At 39.9% G+C, this 26,910-nt stretch overlaps 1 protein-coding gene across 4 annotated transcripts in view; it reads right to left on the minus strand.

Moving 5' to 3' along the window:
- Nucleotides 1–26,910, minus strand: part of FNDC3B (fibronectin type III domain containing 3B) — a 363,910-nt gene that overhangs the window by 167,569 nt on the left and 169,431 nt on the right. The gene's annotated exons all lie outside the window — the stretch shown is intronic.

The following is a 26,910-nucleotide window of genomic DNA, read 5'->3' on the forward strand; positions in this document are numbered from 1 at the left end:
TTTGCTTTCTCCTAAAGTGTGTTGTGCTGCGGGCAATTAAAATTGTTTGGCTGTAACAAAAACCAAGAGAAAGACAACACTTTTCTTGGCAAAAGAAGACAGATCCCACTACCCAGTGCTACATTTACACTGGAAGCATAATGCACCTTTCACCTGCGAGTACAATCCAGGGTTATAAATACTTTGCAGGGGAGGCCAGTGCAGGGTGTGTGGAGGGACAAGGATACTGGGTGCCTATCAGCAGGTCTGCAAGTACAGGGTAAAAACTAGGAGCAAGGCAGAAAAGATGCTAATCTTCACGTAAAGCTCCATATGACTAGAGCATTCACTCCAGCTCCATGGACAACATACCAAGCAACTAAACTATGTGATAAGTTCTGAACACATACAAAACCACAGCAGTAACGCACATGCTGACACACTGGCAAATCAATGAAAGCGAAAGACAACGACGACATGAGAGTGGATAATTGCATGACCCCATTCCATTTTTAAGTGCAACTTAAACTAATCCAACCACCAGCCACTGAAGGCACTTTCCAAATCATCTTCCAAATCCATCGTTCTCTTCAGCCTCAGCATTTTGGCCCCAGCCATCAAGGCATTTAGACATTTACTAAATTTTTATTTGACTCACTTAAAAAAACACATCGGCAAGTATTTCAGCCTTAGCCTGAGCACTGTCTGTGAAACCCAAGGGTTAATGCACTCAAGCTTTATAAGCAGGTGTTAAAAGCATGGCCTCTGACTGGTTTCAGTCCCTAGCTCACTATTCACACTGGGTGTGTGACCTTAGACAATTCATTTAGACTTTCTGAGTCTCACTTCTCAACAGTTACAAACGAGAATAACAATTCCTACCTCACTAGGTTGGGTTTAAAGACTAAGTTCAATAATACAGGAAAAAGTGCTTAGAGCACTGCGTGGCACAATAACGGCTCATCAAAATCGTTACAATTTTTTTTCTGTTTATTTGTAACTTTCTGCTGTGTCTTGTTTGTTACAATTACATTGAGTACAATTTTTTTTTTTTAATATTCCATGTTCCTGTAACACAAAATCAACAAGAATACATTTGATGTATTATTGACTTAAGAGGCAAACCTTGCTCATCAGATAAATATCAAATATTTCACAGTACAGACTGTGAACAGAAATGGTACCATCTCCATAAAATATTGCTTTTTAATCATTGAAATATACACCAGGCAAACAGTCTCTTAACCCCAGACATGACCCCTAAAACTGTTAAAGTCATTTGTATAAAATGCTTTAAAGCGTGTAGGACAACTAAGTGATTTACAGCCAGAAAATGTTTTCTTCCCCGCCTTGATTTCGAAAGTAGCCAAATGACTTTAACATGCTTGTTCCCCCTTCCTCTTGTCACTGTCCTCAAACCCTTTCAAAGGGCATTGCAAAATATATAGTGATGGCTCCCAAAACTCAGCTGTGCCTTGGAACCCCAAGGTTCCTCTCCTTTCTGAAATACACCGCCATACCCACAGGCATTTAGGAGCGTAAGAGCTAGCAAAATGAAATCCATTCACAATGGTGGTATGAGAAGTTAAAGTTTCTCCAAATACTGATCTCCTAATCAGTGAGTTTACTGCCTCTGCTGAACTGTTTGTGTTTGAGAACCCCCCTGATATTATTACTACCCTTCCCTAATGAAAACAAAGTGCTCTTACTAAACTTCTAGGACTACTAGGTTCCTTTTGATTTTTTAATCAATACCCTTTAATCAACACACAAGACGTAAATGATACAGCTCTTAGAATATGCTGAAAATTATTCTTTTCTTGTTCAAACTAACACTTGATATATTGGGGGAAGGAGGAGGGAGCCACACACTTTTCTCAAACCAATCTCCTCTCTGACTACATTGGGAAAGCACTGAACTATTAAAACTTTTCAAAAAAAATTTGAATTTCTTACGTATTTGGAAGCTTTAATTAAACACTTACGTTACATATAGGTAGATATGCACAGATATGTCTATGTCAATTAAATAATCTAAAAACAAAAGTAAACACATATATACAGTACTTCCAAACTATGGTCAGATTTCTTTTTGGGGGAACGTATTTAAGAAGCAAGCCCAGCTAGAGACCGCATGAACTCTTCCATAGACAGATGAAAAATGTCACATGCACAATTTTTAGAATGGAAGAAGAATGTTTGCTGAGAGCCAAGTAACCCCATGAAAAAAATGCCTTGGGTAATTTGATCAATTTCAGGTTTTAGCCTATGACTTCAAATGTCAAGAATTCCTTTTTTCCCCCCACTGAACAAGATGTGAAACACTAATAAGAACCATGATTGTTTATAGTCATTAAAAAATTTAACTGCAATATGCAAGTGCATGGTCTCCCATCTTAAAAGTCTGCCAGCATTTGTTAATGATTTTTCATTTGCTTATAGCAAACCTTGAACAAGAAAGGCTGGAGAGCAGTGTAGTCAATCAACAGTAATTCCTACAATGATGCGAGGACTATACTCCCACATCAAAGAGACTGAAGGAAAGCCCAGTGTTGTATTTTTAGGACCACACATGTCCATGGAGAGATTCTGAGCTCCTGCCAAGGCTGTGAGGACATTCTGCTTCCTCCTGCTACCAGCGACCCCCAGAGTTCACACACGTATATAACCCATGCTCTGATGCTATACTCAGAACCTTCGCCCATTCTGGGGGCAAGGTTAACTAGATGGACTTGAGCTGAGCATACAAAGGAGGGTCAGACACGTAAGAGTGGTGGAAAATTGGAACGCAGGGTATAAATTATCATTTAAACCAGCTTTAGAAAAAGGCCAGCTATAAATAAATAACTATCCCACAATTTTGGACAATTTTAAATGGTATTTTAAAAAGTGGAGTATTCACCAATAGGTAAATAAGCAGTGACTAAACACACTTAGTGTATTTGTCTATAAACTGATACTGTGTGCCCAAATGGCTATTTTCAACAATAGTCCTTAGTAGCAATAGATCACATTCTTATCTTAATAGTCAAATATTGTCTTGTTCAAAAAAGATGTAAGGGGGCTGAAATCACAACATAGCAAGATAAAAGAAACTGAGAAAAATAAAAGCAAAGGCAAAATAATGATGTGATAAAATCCAATAAACCCTATAAAAGTGACCCTCGTGTCTTTCTAAATAGCCAAAAGAGACATTCTTGCCAGCAGTGGTCCGAAGGATAAGTCCCTAGCTAGCAGGTAAGCAGATAATTATAGTGCAAGTCACTATCAGAACAAATGGTCTACATCAAAGTGTACTGTGCTGCTTGTCACTGATCTAAGACTGAATATGAAATGTGAGGTTTTCTGATGAATTTTGTAAATGTCTAATAATGAATTTCCAATTATTTATGGTGACTCAAAACATGTAGACAAAATAAGAGATTGTGCAGGCGCTTTGGGAAACTTTTGACATTTTCTTTTTTTTTCCTTTTTTTTAAGCTTATTTATGTATTTTGAGAGAGACAGAGTGCAAGCCAGGGAAGGGCAGAGAGAGAAGAAGACAAAGGATCTGAAGCGGGATCTGTGCTGACAGCAGAGAGCCAGACATGGAGCTAGAACTCAAGAATCGTGAGATCATGACCTGAGCCGAAGTCAGACGCGTAACCAACTGAACCACCCAGGCGCCCCAACTTTCTTTTTCTTATTTTCATTTTTTAAAATTATTCCACACTGATTAATCACACAAGAGAATGAAAAGGAATACAAAAATAAGGCACAGGTCCTCAAAACAAACATCCTAACTTCAAAGAAACTTAAAATCTAGTGTATACCAGAATCACCTGGAGTGTTTCTTAAATCTAGTTTCTAACCTCTGCTTCCCACAGTTTCAGAATCAGAAGGTCTGGGGCAGGTCCCAAGTATTAGCATTTCTACCAAGTTTTCAGGTGATACACATGCTGCTGTCCAGGGGCCACATGTTGATAACCTATTATTTAGTGGGTTAAAAGATGATAAGCACCCCCAGCTAACATCATACCTAATGGGTAAAGACTGAAATTCCACCACCCACAACATCAGGAACAAGACAAGAATGCTCACTTTCATCACCACTATTCAACAGGACAATTGGGGGGGGGGGGGGGGGGGGGGGAAGAAGAGGCATCCAAATTGGAAAGGAAGAAGTAAAACCAGATCTACTCACAGATGACATAATCCTGTATGAGGAAAATCCTAAAGATTCCATAAAAAATTACTAGAGCTAATAAATGAATTCAGTAAATTTGCAGGGTACAATGCAACACATAACTCAATTGAGTTTTTATACACGAGCAATGAACAATCTGAAAAAGAAATTTAAAAAGACCAATTCCATTTACAACATCATCCAAAAGAATATCTAAGAAATAAATGTAACCAAGGGGGGTGAAAAACTTTGACACTTAAACTACATTACTGAAATAAATTAAAGACCTAAGTGGAACTAAAGAACACCTAAATGAAGACATGGGATGGAAACTTAGTATCGTTAAGATGGCTACTCAAAGTGATCACACAGGTAATGTAGTCTCCATCAAGATTCCAGTGGCCTTTTGGGCAGAAATGGAAAAGCTAATCCTCAAATTCATATGGAATTGCCAAATGCCCCAAACAGACACAAGAATAAATTTGGGCCTCTACTTGACATCATATACAAAACTTAATTCAAAATGGATCAGAGACCTACATACAAGAGCTAAAACCATAAAACTCTTAGAAGAAGACAGGCTACATTTCATGATGTTGAATTGGACAATGAATTCTGAGATCTGATATCAAAAGCACAAGCAAGAACAACAACAAAAAACCTGGAATTCATCAAAATTAAAAACTTTGGTGCAGAGGACATTTGTAAGAAAGTGAACTCACAAACTACAGAATGAGGAAAAATATTTACAAGTCATATATCTGATAAGAGACCTGCATCCCAAATATATAAAGAATTCTTACAAGGCAATAAAAAAATAAACAGCCCAATTTAAAAATGGGCAAAAGGCTTGAATAGACATTACACCAAAGAAGATATACAAACAGCCAACAAGCATGACATGTTCAACGTCATTAGTCATTAAGGAAACACAAATTAAAACCACAATGAGGTGCCACTTTACGCCCACTCCAATGGCTATTCTCAGAAAAATGGAAAATAAGTGTTGGGGAGGATGTGGAGAAATTGGAATTCTTGTACACTGCTGGTAAGAATGTAAAATGGTAGAGTCCCTGTGGAAAACAGTTTGGTGCTTCTTCAAAAATTTCAACATAAAATTGTCATATGACCCATCAATGTAACTCCTTGGTATATAACCAGAAGAATCAAAAACAGGAACTCAAAGACATATACACACACATTCACAGCAGTACTACTGACAAAAACCAAAAGATGGAAAGAGCCAAAAGGTCCATTCAAGTATGAATGGATAAATAAAATATGACAGAATACAAAGAAATATTATTCAGCCATAAAAAGGAATCAAATATGCTACAATGTGGATGAAACTTGAAAACATTATGTTAAGTGAAAGCCAGTCACAAAAGATCACATATTATATATAATTCCATTTATATGAAATATCCAGAATAAGTAAATCAAAAGAGACAGAACTCAAATTTGTTGTTTCTAAGGGCTGAGGCGGGGGAGGGATCTGGAGAGAAACTGCTTACTGGGTGCAGGGTTTCTTTTAGGGAAGATGAAAATGTTTCAGAATAGAACTAGTGATTACACAGCACAGTGAATTTACTAATTTACTAAATGCCAATGAATTAAAAGCGTTAACTTTATGTTATGTGAATTTCACTTCATTTTTTTAAGATAATGAGCATATAACCAAAAAAAAAAAAAAAAAAAGGCGGGGTGGGGGGAAGATAGTAAAACTGGAGTTACTAACAAATTATCAAAAAGCAACAGAGTAGAAGTCTCCTAGAGGACATTTTCATTCCTCATACATTTGTATTTGGGAGGATGCTATTTCAAGATGCTGTGCTATGCAAAGACCAGTAAGATACATTCTCCATCCTCAAAGGACTGATACTCTAATTGTGGGGATACGGACATATAAACAAACGCAAGGAGGCATTTCAGGCGCTGTCTAAATTCAGCAAGATTTTAAAAGATTATCAACCCCTGGACACATTAGTAATTACAGAAATAAGCATTTAAAGGGCCCTTTGGATTTGGTAGAGTAGATTTAGTCGCTTCTAATTTTACTTTCCTTCTGGAGTAAATTTTGTTGTTCCTTAAAACGCTGCTAAGTCATTTTTCCGTTAGGTGTAATTTTCATACAGAAGCCAGGTATAGATGGCACATTTCCATGGCTCAGATAGGCTGGTCTCTCTAACCTGGAACTACTTCTTCCCAGAGGCATTCTGCCAGAGAGGAAACAGGCTGGGAGCAGCAGAATCTGAACAGCGTGAGGAAGAAAAAGTCGTGAATCTAAGGAGGCCTGGGTTTGAATGAACCTTATCACAGTCTAGCATGACCTTGGGCAAGTTTCTTAAAATCTCTCTGGTTAGTACACTTCTGACTTAAAAAAAGGGATGACAAAGGCTATTTTCAAGGTTGTCCTGAGGACTGCAAGATGTAACGTATGTAAGATACCCTAGCACGGTGCCTGGTCAAGTAACTGTATTTGAAAAGCAACTTTACCATTGTGCTGCTAGAAGAAAAATACTGTATGAATAAAGAGATTAATAGTGTGCAATCATTCACCACAGAGACAAATAAAGAATTACAGTTGCTCAAATGAGCAATTGTTTTTTTCTTGACATTTTTTTCTTCTAAAAACACATTCGCATTCTGTACCTTGGAAATAGTATCCTCCATTAAAAAAAATGTAATATATTCAAGATATATCAATTGTGATTTAAAAATAAGAACCAAAATTTAAAAAGGGAAGGATGCATGCTTTCCCAGAGTTATCTACTTCTCCATCCTATTACTAGCTCTCTACCTCTCCCCAAATTACCTGTTATCTTTCCCTAATTTCTAGGAAACCTTAGAAAGTTGGGTGTGCCTAACTTTCAAAAGTCCTGAGACAGCTCTAAATCAAAGGATCAGCCCTTGTTTTCTGCAAGTTGATCCCCCACTTGTCTCTGACATTGGCTTCATTACAAGAATTTCTAGTCTGGCTCAGCCATTGTCCTTAAGAGTAGCAAGTGACCATAACAACAAATTGCCTAATGACTAAACGTTCCTGCTGAAATCTTGTAGTCAACCACTCCACCAAGAACCAAAACTGAATTACTGATAGGATTCATAAATAATGGGTCACCACCTCTTATCACTTAACCATTTCAACACACAAGGAGGTGCTTTGTTAGTTATCTGGCCTGCTTTGCCGATTTGAAATGCAAGTCTTTCCTTTCCAAATGTTTCTCTTGGAACTTGTTTTCCTACTTAGCTGTTATAAGGGCATGGGGAATTGGAAGACAAGGGTTTAATTCTCACATGAGACTAAACTGCCCAAATCCCAATTTTCTACAATTTCAATAAAACTAAGATATATCTACCCAATTTACCTTATCAAGTTGCTTTAAGGCCTAAATGCTAATAAAATCCACATAATTACTGTGTGATCAGAGTTAATATTTTATTGAACTCCATAAACCCTTATCGTACGAGATGCCATAAGGAATTAAAAGCCACAGAGAGGATTTTACAACACGTATGTTAACAATAAACTACTATAAATAAGCAGCAATTGTTTTATTAGAGGCCAAGAGCTCTAGAACTGGAAGATAAAAATTATCTATGGGGTGGGGAAGGGAAGCACTGAAAACTCTCAGTGACTGGGGCAATCAAGAGTCAAATCAGTTGGTGAATCCATTCACAATAGGCATGATGATCTAACAGTTTTAAAAAGAACTTGATTTAAATTCAGGGCTTCAGAAATGCACACTAAAACTGTCCAAGCTACTAGTACCTTGAGAGGCCGGTAACACAGCCCTCCCCTCCTGATTTTACAACTCTTGATTGTTGCTTTGTTCAGTTCAATAAACCTTTGCTGAACCCGGTCTAGTTGCCAGAGCCCGTGCAGGATGCCAAGGACACAATGACATTGAAGAGAACAAGCATTTCTGTTCTTAATTACGGAGAGAATGGCATGCAGAATGAGTAATGCGCAGGTGCACAGAAGTGCGTGGGGGGAGGGGGGAACCCAGCTTCGTGTCCTGCGTTTGGCCTGAGGCTTCTGTGACAGACACTCTGTAGCTCAGCATGGAGTCAGGCATATAGCCCAGACAGCTCAAGCAGCGGGACTATTTGGTGCAACTCTGGTCTAGCAATAGAAATGATTAAAGAATTACATAGAAGGCCTATGAGAAATAGTTCAAGAAGTTGCTCTTTGGGAAAAACAAAACAAAACAAAACAAAACAAAACAAAACAAAACAAAAACAGAAAACAGTGTGCTCACAACTGATGCTGAAGCTCGACCTCCCAAGGTCTCTTGGCCCCGCTTTCAAGTTCACCTTTACTGTCTTATCCAAATGTGGAATATATGTTACCAGTCTACAGAGGAAACACATCCAGTATTACCCTGCTAATTCAACTATCTAAATGAACACGGAGATTCAGTCTGTCTTTGTTTTGATTTGTAATGTCAGGTTTTAATGGCAGATAACCCATGGACTTGCTTATTTATACTTAAACCAGAACTTTATAATATAAACTTCAAAGCTCTCAGGAATGATACCAATACAACTCAATAATACTGAGAAAGGGTTTCTGATATTTTTAAAAAATTTTTTTTAACATTTTTTATTTTATTTTTGAGAGAGACAGAGACACAGTGCGAGCTAGGGAGGGGCAGAGAGAGAGAGAGAGAGAGAGGGAGATATAGAATCCAAAGCAGGCTCCAGGCTCTGAGCTGTCACCACAGAGGCCGATGCGGAGCTCGAACCCACGAAACTGTGAGATCATGACCTGAGCTGAAGCTGGCTGCTTAACCAACTGAGCCATCCAGGCGCCCCGGGTTTCTGATATTTTAAAAAGAAAAGCCTCTGCAAATATTAGCAGCAAAGTTAAAGGTATCAAAAAGGGCATTAAGCACTTTATTTCAAAGCCTTCTTTCCCAGCATATGTTCTTTCTTTTTTTTTAATGTGTATTTATTTTTGAGAGAGGGAGGAAGAGGGAGGGGGGAGAGAGAAAGAGAGAAAGACAGAGAGAGAGAGAGAGAGAGAGAGAGCAAGCACGGGTGCACCAGAGTGTGAGTGGGGGAGGGGCAGAGAGAGGAGACACAGAATCTGAAGCAAGTTCCAGGCTCTGAGCTGTAAGCATAGAGCCTGACGTGGGGCTCAAACCCACAGACTATGATATCATGACCTGGGCCGAAGTCAGATGCTTAACCGACTGACACACCCAGGCACCCCAGCCCAGCATATTTTCTATCACGCCCCTCAAGAGCATTAGCGAGAACCCTCGTCCCTTCCCCACAGACGGTAAAGAGGACCACTTCACCCAACAGCTGGTATTCCAACTAGTAACAAACTCAAGAGGGAGTTACCAAGAACAGTGAGTCAAAAAAGCTGAGCATAATTCCAGTGGAGCCCTCCCAAGCAGTTCTCATTAAGTGTAAAAATTATTTAGAGCAGAGTATTTTAAATTTCATTCTATATGTCCCAAGCTAAGACACAAACTGCTGTTTTTAAAGAAAAGCATTAAAGGCTCTTAATTTTATAGGGAAAAGGATCAGAAAGATTGTTGATTAAAAGGTGATGGCTAGGAGAGCAACTGAGGATGTGCCAGCAGGAATGGGCAGAATTTATTCGCTGTGGCCCTGACGATTTTAAAGGGGTTGCCTTCATTCTCTCACCAGTTTTCACTGCTCTCCAGGAGGGTTAAAAGGGGAAGAGGGATGAATAAAATGTCCACTCTTCTTTTCCAGACCCCCACTCCCACCCCAAATGGCTGGCCACAAGGCCCTCCTCTCCCAGGGGGGGACAGAACAGTGAGCAGAATACAGGACAGCAAATAGTTTCTTGCATAACAACTTTGTGAAGCACTCAGGGGCAAGTGTGCACTTCCTATGCTATCTGTGCTCTGCTTCACAATTCCAAGGTCATGCTCTAGTGGGGCAAGTCTGAAAAAAGTACCACAATTATTAACCAGACAATATGTGATTTCATTCCTTACAAGCCACTGGACATTATTCATGTTACAAATGAAAGAACATTAAAAACATCACCCACCTGAGAGCTGCATTACAAATAACACTGATGTATAGCTTTACCAATGTATCATTACTCAATGTATTGAGGGGAGTGCAATTATCCATTGCTCTAATGAGGTTTACAAACCAAACCAAAGAGGATCCCCTTGAACTATTCTCAGGGTAGCAGTTTCCCTTGCAAGAGAGCTTGCCGAAAAGGGAAGCCTTTGACAACACTCTAAAGGCATTTTATTGACAACATCCCAACACGGTTTACTAGCTTAGTTCTTTTAACTCACGCACCTGAAATCTCAATGCAAGAGAGCAATATCTGAGATCCATGGAACAGAACTACTTTCAAAAAAGCAACAGTTATTATGGAAATGGAATTTAAAAAAAAGGAATTTAATGTTTCATAAGACACCAATGACAGTTTACCTGCCCGACGCCATTTTCTCTCCAAGCTAGGAGGCCTGCTCCCGCACTCACAAGTTCCCAATGTCAGACTGGAAATTGTCTCTCACAGCCAAGACCAGCAATCTTCTGAAATTAACTTAATTTTACAAAAGTGTTTTGATTGCTAATAAAACTTCTCTAAATTGTCCGGTGGCTGGGATCTAATAAGGGGTTTTGAAATGACAAGTTCAATTTATAGTTCTAGTCTCTGCCTTACCTAAACCACACCAAGGAAGCCAGGAAAGTAAATGAGAGTTCCTATACACCAGCCATGTTTACACAGCCTGTTGCTTTCACTCTTTTGTTTGTATGTGAAAAACAAAGGGCAGGCTGAGGACTGACAGTAAACAACACCACAAATAGGTTAGGCTCTCTCATTTGAAGTCTGATCAAAGGCAGCCAGTAAACACCTCTGAGTGAGTAACTGTGGGAAGGTTGGGTCACCCTGGCCAGCTATTTTCTCAGCTATAAAAATGTGCTGACACAGTTACTGTTTGAGGGGCAGCAGACTGCTTTATGGCATAAATACTTTCTAGTCCTGGCACAGTGGTTCCACAGAAACAATCTGACTGAACAGGCTACAATTTCACTCTCAAGAATGAACCCTCCCATCACTAAGGGGGCCTGAGACAAAGGAAAATAAAGGGTCTATGTTTAGGGAACAGGTTACCAGGAAGGTGTCCCCACTGATACACGGCTACTTTTTTCTAAGCTGAAAAAGCAGCAGGCTTCTCAAAGAATGGATCTATTTTGAAGTTATCTCATCCAGACACCTACCAGCCCTCAGTTTGCTAATCAGGAATGACCAAGACTAGGCCTACACCATCTGAGGATCGGTAAGAAGGGGAGAAGGAAAACTGATCAATATGTTCAATAAAAACAAACAAAACTACATCCAAATGGGAATCTCACATCTGGTACTAGCAGTGGTTAAACAAGACCATAACACATGCAGATATGCATGATACACAAAACATGAGCAAGTCAAAAATCCCTTCAAGGTAAAATATTAGGACTGTACCCCTTCCTTTCTAGACATTCCTATTCAGATTGAACTGTGAGCATCAATTTTTGTCTTTTTCTCCATCACTGCCTTTGAGAAACCACTGTTGTTGTGTGACTTCCCTTCCCCCTGATTTCACCTATAAAATAATCCCCATGTATATCTGTGCACCTGTCCTGAAGTTCAACAAGACACTCCTTCAGCCTCATACTTACCAAGGAGTACCAGGTTCACTTTTATTTATTTTTTTTTTAAAGTTTTTTTTTTTTTTTAACGTTTATTTATTTTTGAGACAGAGAGAGACAGAGCATGAATGGGGGAGGGGCAGAGAGAGAGGGAGACACAGAATCGGAAGCAGGCTCCAGGCTCTGAGACATCAGCCCAGAGCCCGACGCGGGGCTCGAACTCACGGACCGCGAGATCATGACCCGGGCTGAAGTCGGACGATTAACCGACTGAGCCACCCAGGCGCTCCCCAGGCGCCCCCCAGGTTCACTTTTAGAAGACGAAAACAATGTCAAAATATTTGATTCAAAATTTCCCGGCCACAGGTATGAGGTCAGGTCTGTTGGGCAATGTGTTGCTAGAACTAAGTGAAGGCAGGTAATGAAAAGGAAGAGTTTGGGATAGAAAGTTGACCCTCTCTTTGAAAAGAGGGGAGGATCTAGACAGATAACCTAACATGGAAGAAGGGGTAGGGGAAGCAGGAAGAGAAAGCAACCTGGTGAACTTAGTCGGGGACAACTACAGACCAGGCAGAAAACTACACTCAGAAAATATTATGGCCCCAATTAATCTCAACTGAATTGTTTTCCAATTCAATTGACACATTAAAAGGTCTGTGGTGACGGCACACACACGATATTTAAAATGGCAACATATAAAAAGCATCACGGGAGGCTGGTCACTGGTTCATTTCAGCTTTCAAATGGAATTTTTAAAAGCTCTTCTCTTCAATGTACTCCCCACCCCCAAACCAAGTGGTGTTCAGTGGAGACACGGGTTCCCATCTGCAAGGCCTTGGGCAATTCACTTAACTGTTCATGTCAACGGTTTCAAATACAAAGTGGGAAAAAAAAAAAAAAAGGAACCTAATAAATTCTATGTTTCCTTCAACAGTAATATGTTACATGGCACTGGTGTCATTTATATCTATGCTTGCAATTCTACAAAACAGCTGTTGGTTGACAATCCCTAAAATCCTTCTAGCTAGGAGCCTCAAATGTGAGTTACATTAGAGTCCCTGAGGCCTGGGGCGCCTGGATGGCTCAATCAGTTAAGCGTTCATCCAACTCTTGGTTTCGGCTCCGGTCATGATCTCACAGCTCTGGAGATCAAGCCTTGCCACCAGGCTCTGTGCTGACAGTGTAGAGCCTCCCTGGGATTCTCTCTCTGCCCCTCCCCACTCATATTCTCTAGAAAGAAGGAAAGGGGTGGGGGAGGGAGAGAGAGAGAAAGAGAGAGAGAGAAAGAGAAAGAAAAAGAGAGAGAGAGAGAGAGAGAGAAAGAAAGAAAGAAAGAAAGAAAGAAAGAAAGAAAGAAATGAATGAATCTCTGAGGTCTTTTGGAAATGTCAATTTCCAGGCCCCTGGAATCGGCTTTTCTTTACAGGCTGGCTACCTGTCCCTTCCTCCCCACCTCCCACCAACCACACATGGCATTGATTTTGATGTAGGTACTCTATGGACCAGTCACAGGAATAATGGCCTAGAAAAAGCACAATAAAGAGGCACCTGGGTGGCTTAGTTGGTTGAGCACCTGACTTCAACTTTTGCTTAGGTCATGATCTCGCAGTTTGTGAGTTCGAGCCCCGGGTCAGGCTTTGTGCTGATAACTTGAAGCCTGGAGCCTGCTTTGGATTCTGTGTCTCCCTCTCTCTCTCTGCCCCTCCCATGCTTGTACGCTTTCTCTCAAAAATAAGTAAATAAACAACAACAACAAGACAGAAAAACGATTTTTAAAAAAAGAGCACAATAAATAAAAGGAAGAAAAAAATACGCACATACAAGAACCTTAAAACACATCTCATCTGTACTTACTTTAAGCAAGCTTAGCTGCCTTTCAATTTCAGCACAACATTTAAAAGTGAAGAGGGAAAACAAGACAGCAGAGTTACATTTTATCCTATCGATGGGTATTTAATTGATTATATGTCAACAAAGATGACTGCAATTTGGTAAGAACTAGTCCTCCAAGTTTAAGGATAATAAAGCAACCATCAGTATACTGCAAGACAACAACAAAATGACCACAGGATTTCCTATGATACAGACTAATAATAATACAGGCTTCTGAAGAAACAGTCTATGTAATCAATCCATTCATTTACATGATTACTGGCCACCAGTGATAGTTTACTATGAAACTCAGCTTACCTAAGAAGAGGTAAACAGGTAGAGCAGTTGATTAACTTCTTTAGAAATGTTTTTAGTGGAGAGCCAAAATCAAAGAATCAGAATTCCCCTGGGGTGGGGAAGGATCTTAAAGGTTATCCAGTCTAGTTCCCCCTTTAAGGATTGACCTGCTGAAGAAACTCTAGCAAGTGGACAGAATACTTCAAGTAATGTAGAGTTTGCTTACTCAAAATGTAGCAGATTCCATTTTTTAGCAACCTTAATTGATAAATGGCTTTCCCTTTGTTAAAAGGAAAACCACAGGCCCAAAATGGCGTCACTTGGGTTAAAGCCCCAAATCTGTAAACCAAGACTTAATGCCTAACCTAGCTGCAGTTTCAGCCCCTCAGGAATGTAACCTTTAACCAGTCAATCAGGAATTTTCTGGCCGGCACCAATAAGGTAATCTGTCATGTGGGCCCTCTTCATCCCTCAAAGGAAGATAATGTAATCCACCTACTGAAACCCTTCTGTCCTCAAATGAAGATGAGCTCAACTGAAACAATACATTCTTCTGTTGATGATTCCTTGTCTTAGCTTTGAAAACCTTTCCCTTTCTACACCTCTTTGGAGTTCCCATCTACTTGCTAGATGGGATGCTGCTCATTTCATTAATCGATTAATAATGCCAATTAGATCTCTATAATTTACTCAGTTGAGGGGTTCCTGGGTGGCTCAGTCGGTTAATAGACCCTTTCTTGATTTCAGCTCAGGTCATGATCTCACAGTTTGTGAGCTCGAGCTCTGCATCAGGCTCTGCAATGACAGTACAGAGTCTGCTTGGGATTCTCTCTCTCTCTCATTCTCTCTCTCTCTCTCTGCCTTTTCCCAGCCCCCCTCCCCTTCTCCCTCTCAATAAATAAACTTAAAAATTTTTTTGTTAATGTACCAGGTTGAATTTTTGTTATTTTTAATAACCTGTTAACAAACAGAAATCTGAATTCTCTTCCTAACAAACAGACTAAATGTAACCTCAATCCCATAAAACAATTCCTTCAGATACTTGGAGAGTTAAATCTTATCAGACCTCCTCTTCTACAAATCCACTTGGGATTTCTTTCTATAAAATGGCTTCCAGTACAAGCCAGGTCAAGATGGATGGCTCAGGTCAAGATCCCAGGATCGGAAGATGGAGCTTCGTATTGGGCTCCTCACTGAGTGTGGAGCCTACTTGGGATTCTCTCTCTTCTTCTCCTTCTCCCTCTGCCCCTCCCCGCTCATGTGCTCGCTTGCTCTCTCTCTCTCTCAAAAATAAATAAATAAATAAAAGACTTCCAACTGGATTCCCATGGGTAACTCTAATAATCTACCTTTCTAAGGCCCTTTTTTAAAATCAGATTTTGGAAACACTGCAGTCTATCACTCTGTAAGTACAAGATGTGGATTACCATCATTGCACTAGCCTACTCATTGGCCGGAACAAACCACCTCTCCCCCTCACTATGACCATCTGACCAATGAGAATAAACTGTCAAATCTTCCACCCCTCTGGTAACCCATGGGCACTTGGGGACTCAATCCACTGTCATTAGGCAGAGTTGAAAACAGGGTACTGACAAGTTCAAATCTGAAGGAGATCATGATGTCACTGTTTTTTCACTAAATTGCACTAGGTTATTGATATCATTTGGTATTCAAGTCAGCACTACAGTCACTATTTAAATAGATTTCATATTTATATGCTGTGAGTAATTCTTATGTTGTAGGAAATCTTTTAGATATGTTTTTGGGTGTGTGTATGTATATTATCATATGAAATCATAACAAAGTTCACTTCCATGAAACAGTTTTATTATCTGTAACCGTAATTCAAAAGTTTCTGTAACAGAATAGTCAGGCACTAAAGGACAAGTCTGATTTAATCAAGATACTTTCTAATCTTCAATCCCAATTTTTGCATGTGTCAGTGGCAAATTTCAGCTCTAAGAATGTATATAAAAATAATGACAAAAGGGGCACCTGGGTGGTTCAGGTGGTTTAGGGTCTGACAGCTGTCATGATCCCAGGATTATGGGATGGAGCCCCAAGTCAGGCTCCACAAGGAGCATGGAGCCTGCTTGGTATTCTCTCTCTCCCTCTTTCTCTGCCCCTCTCCCCCACTCGCATGGGCGTACCCACTCTCTCTCTCTCGGAAATAAAAAATAAAAATAATGACAATGATTCTACATATGGATAACCCATCTAAAAAGCAAATAACTTCTTAGCTGACATTTCTCTTATTGGAGACAGGAAAAAGAATGCTTTCTTCCCTAAAACTGAGTTTATTCTCCTCAATATTCACACCCATTTGGGTATTTACATAAAGAAATCTTTTCATTTTTTACACATGGCTAGAAAGTTTTTTAAAAGTACCTCAAAAATGTAGACTCTTAAGAATAAATATAACAGCTTATAACGTAGTGGGGAGGGGGGTGTCTGTAAATACTTCCCTAATTAAATTTCATGAACTTTTTTGAAAGTACCAATATAATTCATGAAATATTCTGGAAAGGTTTTACTCAGAGATTTTCCTTTTGTGAGAACTTGTTTCTTCATTTTACCCTAGTCTGTATGGGTTGTTTCATGAAGACTGTTCGTGGTATAATCATATTGCTATGGGTTTATAGCAACTTACAAAACTCTTAAACTGATGAGGGTCACAAAGCGATTACCCTTTTGAAAAATAAAACAAAAGTCATTTGTGTTTATTAGCAGTCCAAATCTGGAATCCCTACTTTGATCCAGTAGAATAAGAAGGGGGAAAAAATGATGCATCTTTTTATGTATACTACAGGGTCATTCTTTTATAAATATCATTCTGCCAAATCTAGGACATCATTGGAAAGATGCAAGAAGATTTTATATGTTACTAAAAAAGACAAAACCACTGCCTAAACTGTATTCCATTGACATTCAATCAATTGTAAGATGTTTGACAATTTAAAAGATGTTAAAATGGGAGTGGAAGTGAGTGCTTTTCATTAAAATAAAAAAAAATTTTTTTGAGTCAGAGAGAGAGCATGAGAGGGGGAGGGACAGAGAGAGAGGAGGACAGAGGATTGGAAGCAGGCTCTGCGCTGAAAGCAGTGAGCCCGATGCGGGGCTCGAACCCATGAACCGTGCGTGAGATCATGACCTGAGCCAAAGTCAGATGCTCAACTGACTGACCCACCCAGGTGTCCCGAAGTGTGCTTTTCAAAAATTAATGAAATACAGTATACAGTTTGAGAATAAATAAAGAAATGAGCAAGTTCTTACACCTAACTTAGAGAGCTATCCAACAGTCCAAAGTTGCCCAGTGAGCACGTTAAGAGCTTCACGGACACAATCACAATATTTGGTTGTGAACAGCCCAACATGCATCATTCAAAAAACCCAGCTTTAAGTCTGGTGTCTCAGAAACCACAAAAATTCAGTTCCTGCACAAAACTTTCAAAATGCAATGATACAGTAGCACCTAAACACATGTACCTGACCCTTCTCTCCTTTTAACTTCAAATGAGGATCCATCACACTTTAGTTGATCTCTTATACAATATTCCTATAACCAATTCTTTCATCCTACTTTAAATACCAAGAATTTTTATATTAATTTCTTAATTATCTAAAATTTACACAAAGATGAATCATTATCCCCTTGAAAAGACCGGCAGTCTCACTACCCACTAAATCTAAAATTGAAGGTAATTTCTAAGATCAGCCATGAATCTAGGGTCCTCATATTCTGAACGCATACAACCATTGGTTCAGAAGTCTTAGCACAATTGGTTGGCAAAGCAAAAATTACTTTAAAAAAAGTTTGGCATCCCTGGGCAGATGGAGTATAAACAGTGCTAGGAAAGTTCTGACATCCCATAAATTCTACAATACGTCTGATTTGTATTAAAATGCCATGTCTTACAAATACATGTGTTTTCGAAAACTCAGTCTCAACCTAAGGAAAAATATTGTTTTATCCCACATTTGAAAGCATTCTACATCCCTCTTAGTCTCATTAATTCTTGGGATATAATAACCAATAAATGATTAATGCTTTCTTCTAAAAAATTAAATTATACTCCATCTTCTCCATTTGCTTCCTACCTACCCCTGACCCTGTCCCCCTACCCACAACCTCTGGATGGAGGCTATATGGGAAGGAGCTTAAGATAAATACATGTATTATTATTCATGTTTTCAAGAAGCCATTTCTGACAGTGGACAGGAAGTATGTCTACCTAACCTATGATTGCTGTAACCACATGGTAAATTTGAACTACTATTGTTCTCTGGTAGAAGGAAATGCCAGATTCCTTCAATTTGTGCTTTATCATATCCTCTGTTTTCTTGCTCCCAGGTACTCATATCTAAATATTCTTATTAGTGTCAGCCAAATGAAAGGAAATAAAAGTTCCGATTTTAACTGCCAACGTGCAGTCCTAACCTGGGCTTTACAGAATGAGAATTACCAGGAAGTTAAAAGACAAATCTTCTCTCTAAAGACTCTGGAAAAAGAATTATTGTTAATGCCCAAGTTTTATTTAGTTATCTTTTAATGTCCTAATTTTACTAAATTCACTACTCACAAAGTGATTCGCGACATCTGGAGAAGTCTAGCCTATCAAAATTTACCAAATAGAAACCTACCTAACCTAGAAGCATATATACACAAAAGCAAAAAGTGGTCACATCTGATCCACAGATGCTTTGGTCACTTTTTCCCCCTGTCATTTCTCTTGTTGATTTGATATTCGTGGTCCATTTGCTCTTGATGATTGGGGAGGGAGTGCAAATAATGCTATCACTTACTTCTACTTTTTTTTTTTTTAATGTTTATTTATTTTTGAGAGAGAGACACAGAGACAGAGAGAGAGAATGAACGGGGAAGGGGCAGAGACAGAGATGCAGAATCCAAAGCAGGCTCCAGGCTCTGAGCTGTCAGCAGAGAGCTCGACGCAGGGCGGGGCTCAAACTCACGGATCGTGAGATCATGACCTGAGCCGATGTCGGACACTTAACCAACTGAGCCACTCAAGCACCCCTCAATTACTTCTACTTTTGAGTGCATATCAGGAAAAACTAACACCAAAGACGTTTTCTGATTTCACATAAATTAACATCTTTAGTTGCACTTTATAGACTAATCCTAAGCCAAACAGAAAAGACTGCTGAAAAATGGATGGCTACTGTGAGAATATTAAGGTGGTGGTGATCATAAATGTTCAGAAAGCTGGATAGAGAATTCTCTGGGTGTGAGGCCAAAGCTCCACAAAAACAGGTTCAAAACGGGTGAAACAGACACAAGATACATAAGTAAAATAAACAAAACTGACAAAGGCAAAGGCGGCCAAAACCAAGCTTCCTATAATGAGGCAGAAACCCGCGCTATACTTTCTGTCACGATGTCTCTCTCGAAACAAAGGAAACTTCAACAAACTTTAGTGTTACGGCAAACCCAATACTAAAAATTCTGTAGAAGTTTCATGGGCTCAACACATTTGTAAAACTTTTTATATCAGCTACAGGGCTTACAACTACATAAAGCATCACAATATGTGTGATCTATTTATATGTTTTATAACTGATTTTGTGGAACACAGTCTCTAGGATATACTTACAAACGTACTTTTTGATGGGCTCCTAGAAATAAGTGACAAGACTTGCCTATCGTTCGTTATTCATGCAAAACTACTTTGACTCCTCTTTAGGAGTCACAGGACCTCCTCCTCTTTACTTGGTGCAACATTTCAGAAGACCAGTAACTACTAAAATAACATTAGTGAGCTGCAATAAATGTAACTCCTATAAAAATCATCCTAAACTGGTCAATTTCAATAACCTCTACTGTCCCTTGAGCAAAACTAATTATGCTGCCAATAGTCACATTACCTTATAGCAGTAAAAGTCTAAAAACATTGCTTCCAAACCTTATGCTCCTTATTACTCTCTCTCATCACATCATAAAGGAATATATGGTTGAATAACTTGTATATCTGCTTTTCATTTTTTTTTATGTACAGTGCACAAATGTATGCAAATAGCCTGATTTTATACTAAAACAGCTCAAAATGATTCATTGGTTTTGAGTCGACCATCAAGATGCCAATTAAGCACTGAACAAAATGTATTATCACCCAACCCTATCTACTAGACCACAACAATATCATTAATCAATTTACAATCATAACTACCAAGGAATAAGTTAAATATGGAACATCTCTCTGATAAAAACAGAATCAGGAGAGGGACAAATTCCTTTACCTATAGAATACATTATCTTTCTGAAGTGATCTCAGCTTCCTAGTACTTGCATTTTGAGCAACTTTAAACATTTATCCAAGCCACACTGAAAGCAAAGGAAAGGTAAATTGAAAACTGCAAGGAGAATGCACATTTTTTTTTTAACATACAGTGTTTTATTAGTTTCAGGTGCACAATATAGTGATTCCACAATTCCATACATCACCTGGTACTCATCGACAAATATACTCCTTAATCCCCATCACCTATTTAACCCATCCCCCACCCAGCTCCCCACTGGTAACCATCAATTTGTTCTCTATAGTTAAGAGTCTGTTTCTGGATTTGTCTTTTTTTTCTCCCTTTTGCTCATTTACTTCTTAAACTCCACATATGAATGAGATCATACAGTATTTGCCTTTCTCTGACTGACTTATTTTGCTTAGCATAATACTCTCTAGCTCCATCCATGTTGCTGCAAATGGCAAGATTTCATTCTTTTTAATGGCTGAATTATATTCCATTGTAGATATACAGACATAGACATAGACATATATTTAGATAAAATCACTTCTTCTTCATCCATTCATCAGTTGATGGAAACTCGGGCTGCTTCTGGAGAGGGCAGGTTGCCTTACTGGTCCACCAGAGTAAAACAGTTCAGCAGTAAAACAGTGCAGCATAGATACTGGGGCCACGCTCTCCTAGATTTAATTCCAAGCTCCACTAGTTATTAGTTGTGTGACGCTAGGCAGATTATTAAAGCCCTCTCTGTGCTTCGTTTCCTCATCCAGATGATGAAGAAAGCCACAGTTCTATAGCTGGGAAGAAGTGAGCTAGATGGAAAGTACTTAGAAGAATGCCGCCCACATGCTTGGCTCCACAACCAGGTTAGCTGCTGTCACTGCTATTACGCCACAGCCTCGGCCACCATGTCCTCCCCCGCCCCAACTGACCCCTACTACTGTTCCTGTTACATTCCAGCTTTAACCAGTAAAGGTAAGGACCCGGACTTTCCTATGGGCACACGTAGTCGTGAATAAAAATATCCAGACAACAAAAACTATCAGTAGCATAGCTTGGGATGGGGTGGTGATTCTGATTTTAAGGTTTTTGCTAGGTTCGGCCAAAAAACTCACAGGCCTATCTGCACACCAATGCTGATTTCTCACTGACCAAGGGAAAGCAATACGGTGTGTTACTGCATGCGACTCTTCCTTCCCGTTCATAAAAGCATCTGTCCTTGCCATCGACTCCAACAGCCCTCTGTGTTTCCCCCCATACTTTGCCAAGCAAAGTGTGCCCAGCGTTTCACAGGCTCTTGGTAATGAGGCAAGCCACAACGGACAGGTCCTGTCCATGCCATGTGCCCACTTGGTTGCACTGCTAGTCAACACTGTTGGCCCTCACCCGCCCCCACTCAGCCAAGGTTTCTGAACTTTAAAACAAACAACAGGTAATTGCAAGGAATGCCTAACCTTGCCCCAATGAGCTGTGTCCTCATGGCACACCGCTAACACCAGACCCTGCCAAACAGCAGACTTTGGGGTAGAAAGTGACCAAATTGACAACAACAATCTTGTCTCAGTTGCACCCTTTAATTTAATATAGAATAAGTTTGGAACTCTAAGATCAAAAGAGAGTTTATAAAGTAATAAAAACTTCTTTCTATCAATTACCCTTTTTTGAGAAATGATTCAGGTGGAATAAAACTCTATTACTCATTCAGTAACATATTATGAATGCATTATATGCTTTGGGAGGTGCGTGTAGGTCAAAGCGAACAGAAACGAATCACGAGTTGGAAACTCAATGCCGAGCATTTTCTTCTGCTCGGGAAAAATCAGGAATATTCTCACAATCCTTTCTATTTACTAAGGCAGCCTGGTTTATTTACGAAAACTTGGCCGCAAGTGGCCAGAATAAAGGCATTTCAATGGAGCTGTCTTTTACTTTCTTCCTTATTCTCTACCCCTTTCTCATTCTCCTTAAGAAGCATCTCTGGTGCATGCTTGGTTTCTAAAGGTCTGATGAGACTATGGATGCTACAGTGAATGCTGAAGTCTGAAAGAAGTATTTCTCTCTCCCCCTCTTTGAGTCAGAAAATTCTGAACACAAGAGGATCCATTCAAGGCATGATGGAGTGCCTCACAGAGGCAGCAATATGTTCACAGTTGGCAAACAGAGATCTGTTTGGACAGTGAGCACAGCCATCCACTCAGCAAACATCAGCTTTCCTATTAGTTCACGGCAGAAAGAACCAGACGCTGGCGGCCCTTCTTTCAGACTCCAACACCACTTTGGGACAAGCCTTCTAAACAAAATGCCTTTGTCCAACAGTCACAATTCAGTGGGTCCCAACGGCTTTCCTAGAAGCTATGTCTGTCTATTCACAATTGCATTCGGACCCAAAAATCATTTGTAAAGGTCTGGAGGAAAAAACTAATGGGAACCACCCCAATTTCCATTTACAATAATAGATAAGAAATGGCTGAATGGCTTTATACCAATCAGTAAGAAAAGCAGTAGGAAAGGTACAAAGCATATGGTGAATCTAATGGGCTGTCTCTTCCTTTAAGGTGCTTTTGGGAGCACGGATGTTGTTACCAATGCATTCTGGAAGAACATCAAGTATAACCTTTCAGAGGGAAGCCAGAGGAAAGATGGAGTAAATTATGTATGTGAATGTGACATCCCTTCCTGTAAGGTTTCAAAATAATATGCTTATGCAGTGTCTTAAGAACTGTCAGTCCTGAAAGATGCCATAAACTCATTAAGATGTCCAGTTCTACCCAAACTTTCACCAAATCCTGCATGACATGAGTTAAAAAAAGAAAAAGAAAAAGAAAAAAAAACCCTAAAGACAGACGACAAACTCATGGCCTGTCTTGCTTTCTCCCACTTTGGGCATGAACTTGCTGTATGACTACTTATTCCTACGTATCTGATAAGAGAAATCTGCCAAAATGTCATTTTGCTTAGTATAAATATGAAATCAAATGAAAACAGGAGTATGATACGATGTCACAGAGGAAGGTCAGAGAGGGGGCGGGCAGTGTCCCCCAGGATATTATAGTGCCCATCGCTTATAACCTATTCTCATTACTAAGTATTCCTTTATACCTTACCTCCCTATCGACATCACTTCTATATATGTCAAAAATGAAGGGTAAATCTCAGAACCCAGAAAATTCTCCATGTAACAGATTTCTAAGAGTAAACCTTCCTAGGGATGCCTTGGTGGCTCAGTCGGTTAGTCATCCAACTTTGGCTGAGGTCATGAGCTCATAGTTCATGGGTTTGAGCCCCACATTGGGCTCTGTGTTGACAGCTCAGAGCCTGGAGTCTGCTTCAAATTCTGTCGGTCTCTGTCTGTCTGTCTCTCTCTCTCTCTGCCCCTCCCCCGCTCACACACTATCTCTCTCTCTCTCTCTCTCTCTCAAAAATAAATTAAACATTAAAAAAAAAATTAAAAAAAAAAAAAAGAGTAAACACTCCTCCTTAGGAAAACTACTGCCAGTCTATGGCTTGTTTTTTTGTACCGCCTAGGCGTTTTCACGTTTTTAAAGGTTGCAAAAGAAATAAAGAGGAATATGCATCAGAGACCATACATCTGCACGATATTTACTATCTTGTCCTTTGTAGAAAGTTTGCCAATGTTGTAGCAAATCATTAAAAAGCCTCAAATAGGGGAGCCTGGGTAGCTCAGTCAGTTAAGCATCCAACTCTTGATTTCAGCTCAGGTCACGATCTCACAGTTTGTGAAATGGAGACCGAGTGGGGCTCTGCACTGACAGTGCAGAGCCTGCTTGGGATTCTCTCTCTCTCCCCCTCCCCAGCTTGCTCATAAGCTCTACATAAACAAACCAACATTGTTTTAAGAAAGCCTCAAATAAGGACGCCTATTGGCTTAGTCGGTTGAACGTCTGGCTCTCGATTTGGGTTCAGGTCCTGATCTCACAGTTTGTGGGATTGAGCCCTGGATAGGACTCTGCTTAGGATCCCCTCTCTCTCTGCCCCTCCCCTGTTCATGCTCGCTCACTCACTCTCTCTCTCAAAATAAATACATAAACTTTTAAAAAGCCTCAAATAATAACTCCAGATTCTATTTAAGCCAAATCATGAATGTGAAGCCCACTTATGACTGTGCTTTCAGATAATCTCTTCCAGGGTTCGAGGATCCAGAGACTCAGGACAAGATGAACATGACAGAATTAAGGACGGAAGAACCCCGGCCAGGATTCCACTGATTCAACTGCAGAGGTTTGATAAGACAATCCTATTCTACAGCTTCATAATAAGACAAATTCTTTATTCTTTGGAAACGTACCTAACAAACCACTCAAGATGGAGAATTCCTCACTTACAAAATTAGGAATCATTACCGCTTGCCCTTGTAAAAGGGTGTTAGTTGAATCAAGTGAGTCACCTCTTAGTCTCACCCTAAGAGAGGGTGAGAGAGATCTTTGTATCACATGAGGCCCTCTGGTTTTCTTATAGAATATGCCAAAGGAAATTCTGAATAAAAGAGAAGGCAAGGCAGAAGGCTTTACAAGACTTCTTTTGTTATTTCCTACGTGCACAAATCCAACCTCAGGTAGCTATGTTTTTCAGTGAATAAAGGAAAGAGGCTTTTTATGAAGGAAAATACTTAGTAAAGCCCAAACACCTAACCTACAAGCTGAAGAGTCATTAAAGAGAAGGAGGAAATAAAAGATAATTAGAAATTCCGGATGCTATAACTCCAAGTTCTACCTCAAGATGGCCGACTCAACTTAGTCTGGGAATTCGGCAAATGTGATTTGCCAGCTACATCGCAGTTCAGTTGCCTTTTAAGGATGGTCAAGATCAAGTCTCAAATTTTTGTACACTCAAGGGTTTATTTGAGAAGGCTGCCAATTTTTTCGAAACTGATCATACGCATACACACACTACTTCAAGTACGACTCATATCCAAGTGATTGCATCATGCAAAAACTCATGAAGCAGAGTTGCCAGCTAAAAGAGACAGGACACACTCCGTTAAAGTTGCATTTCAGATACAAAATAATTTTTCATGTAACTATGATCCAAAGTAATTTTTTTGTATATAAAATTTCTTGTATATATTACCTGTATATAGGAAATCCAACTTTAACTGGATATCCTCTATTTTTACTTGCTAAATCTGGCAACTGTACATGAAGAGTGAAGGGAAACCCTGCGTCTGTTAAACAGCTGCCATTTTGTAACACTCTTTAGGCTGGAAGGTGAGAAACAGGTGAGGATGACTTAGACTCTCAATCCGTCAGCAATTTGTGCAAAGAATGCTACAGAAAAGCAGTTAAAGACACAGCAGGAGACTCTCATTGCCTCATTCAAGCAACCACAGGGAAATAAAACGCCCAGGACTGGGAAATCCTCAAGAAGTGCGGACTTACCTTACAGTGCTGCTCTGAGTTCTCATGAGGTCACCCTCACAAGAAAAACAGCGGCAGAAGGGTACCGCTAGGGAGCTAACTAAAAGGCCCACTCCACTCTCACCCTCCTGGCAGACACACACTGCCCACATCCCTAATGTGTCCAAGTAGCAGTGTTACAGTCTTTGGTAAAGGGAGAAAGAAACGAGAAGAAACCCCACAGATACTAAAAGCTCTGGAAAGCAGCCAGAATCTGGGTGGAAAAACTCTACCCTGCACTTTCCCCGCTGGGGCTATGGCTTTCTCGAGAGAGGCACTCAGCCAGAACCCAGCCCCCTACGATACGTTTCCAATGGAAGCGTTAACAGAACTTCACTGTAGGAGCCCTTAGAGAGACTGGATGCAACAGGGAGCTCTGAAAACATGGCTGGCCCCAACATCCACACGGGGATAAGATCATAAGCATAAAAATTCTGAAGCGTTGTTCAAATAAATCCACCAAAAAGATGGTGTTAGCTAACAAGTGCTGTTCAAACTCTAAACTTGTGCTCACATTTGCGTATGGGAGCAATTACGTTGACAACAATTGCCACAAAGATAGCCCTTTTATTAAAAATTAAATAACAGCAAAGGTACTTCGGTATACTTCTGAAAAAAATATTTACTGCTTCAAATGCTCCTTGCTCCTCTCCCCAGACTACAAGATCATTTTTGCCCGGTTCTCAGGGATAGTTTTACGTTTCTAACTAAGCCAATAAGCTGAGGGCACATACACCATTGCATTCATGTGTTTAAACTCAATTCAAATGACAAAAAAAAAAAAAAAAGAGAGAGAAGCAATTATTAGTACAACAGTGTGGTCAGTAACAGTGTTGTCAAAAATAAAATATTCCTAACAGCTACCACTCCTTCACTTGACATATTAAAAACATGAAAATAGCACTTCATTTACTTCTTCCCTTTCCTGTTCCCTATCCCCAAGCTAGGCATCCCAGGGTCCAGTGGTCAGCCTGCCATGGGGAGTGAAAGCTGGAGTGGGAGGAGGAGGAAGTCCAGGGGTAGAAACGGTCCAGCATAGAGCGTCCACATGAGAGGGTGGCCTAGCATGGGGATCAGGAGACCAGGTTGAAGAAAATATCAAGCATGGTGGCAACTTGGAACTGGCATCAGAGCCTGAGCAGGGCAAGGAGGGAGTCTGGGGAATCAGAGCCCAAGGGGTAAGACAGGGGAAGCACTGTGAGGCTGACTACATGTGGAGGGAGACAGATTTCTCACTATCAAAGAAGAATTTTATAGAAACGTGGTAAGGAAAATTAAAAT

Source organism: Panthera uncia, chromosome C2 (assembly GCF_023721935.1).
Source record: "Panthera uncia isolate 11264 chromosome C2, Puncia_PCG_1.0, whole genome shotgun sequence".
Lineage (NCBI taxonomy): Eukaryota > Metazoa > Chordata > Mammalia > Carnivora > Felidae > Panthera > Panthera uncia.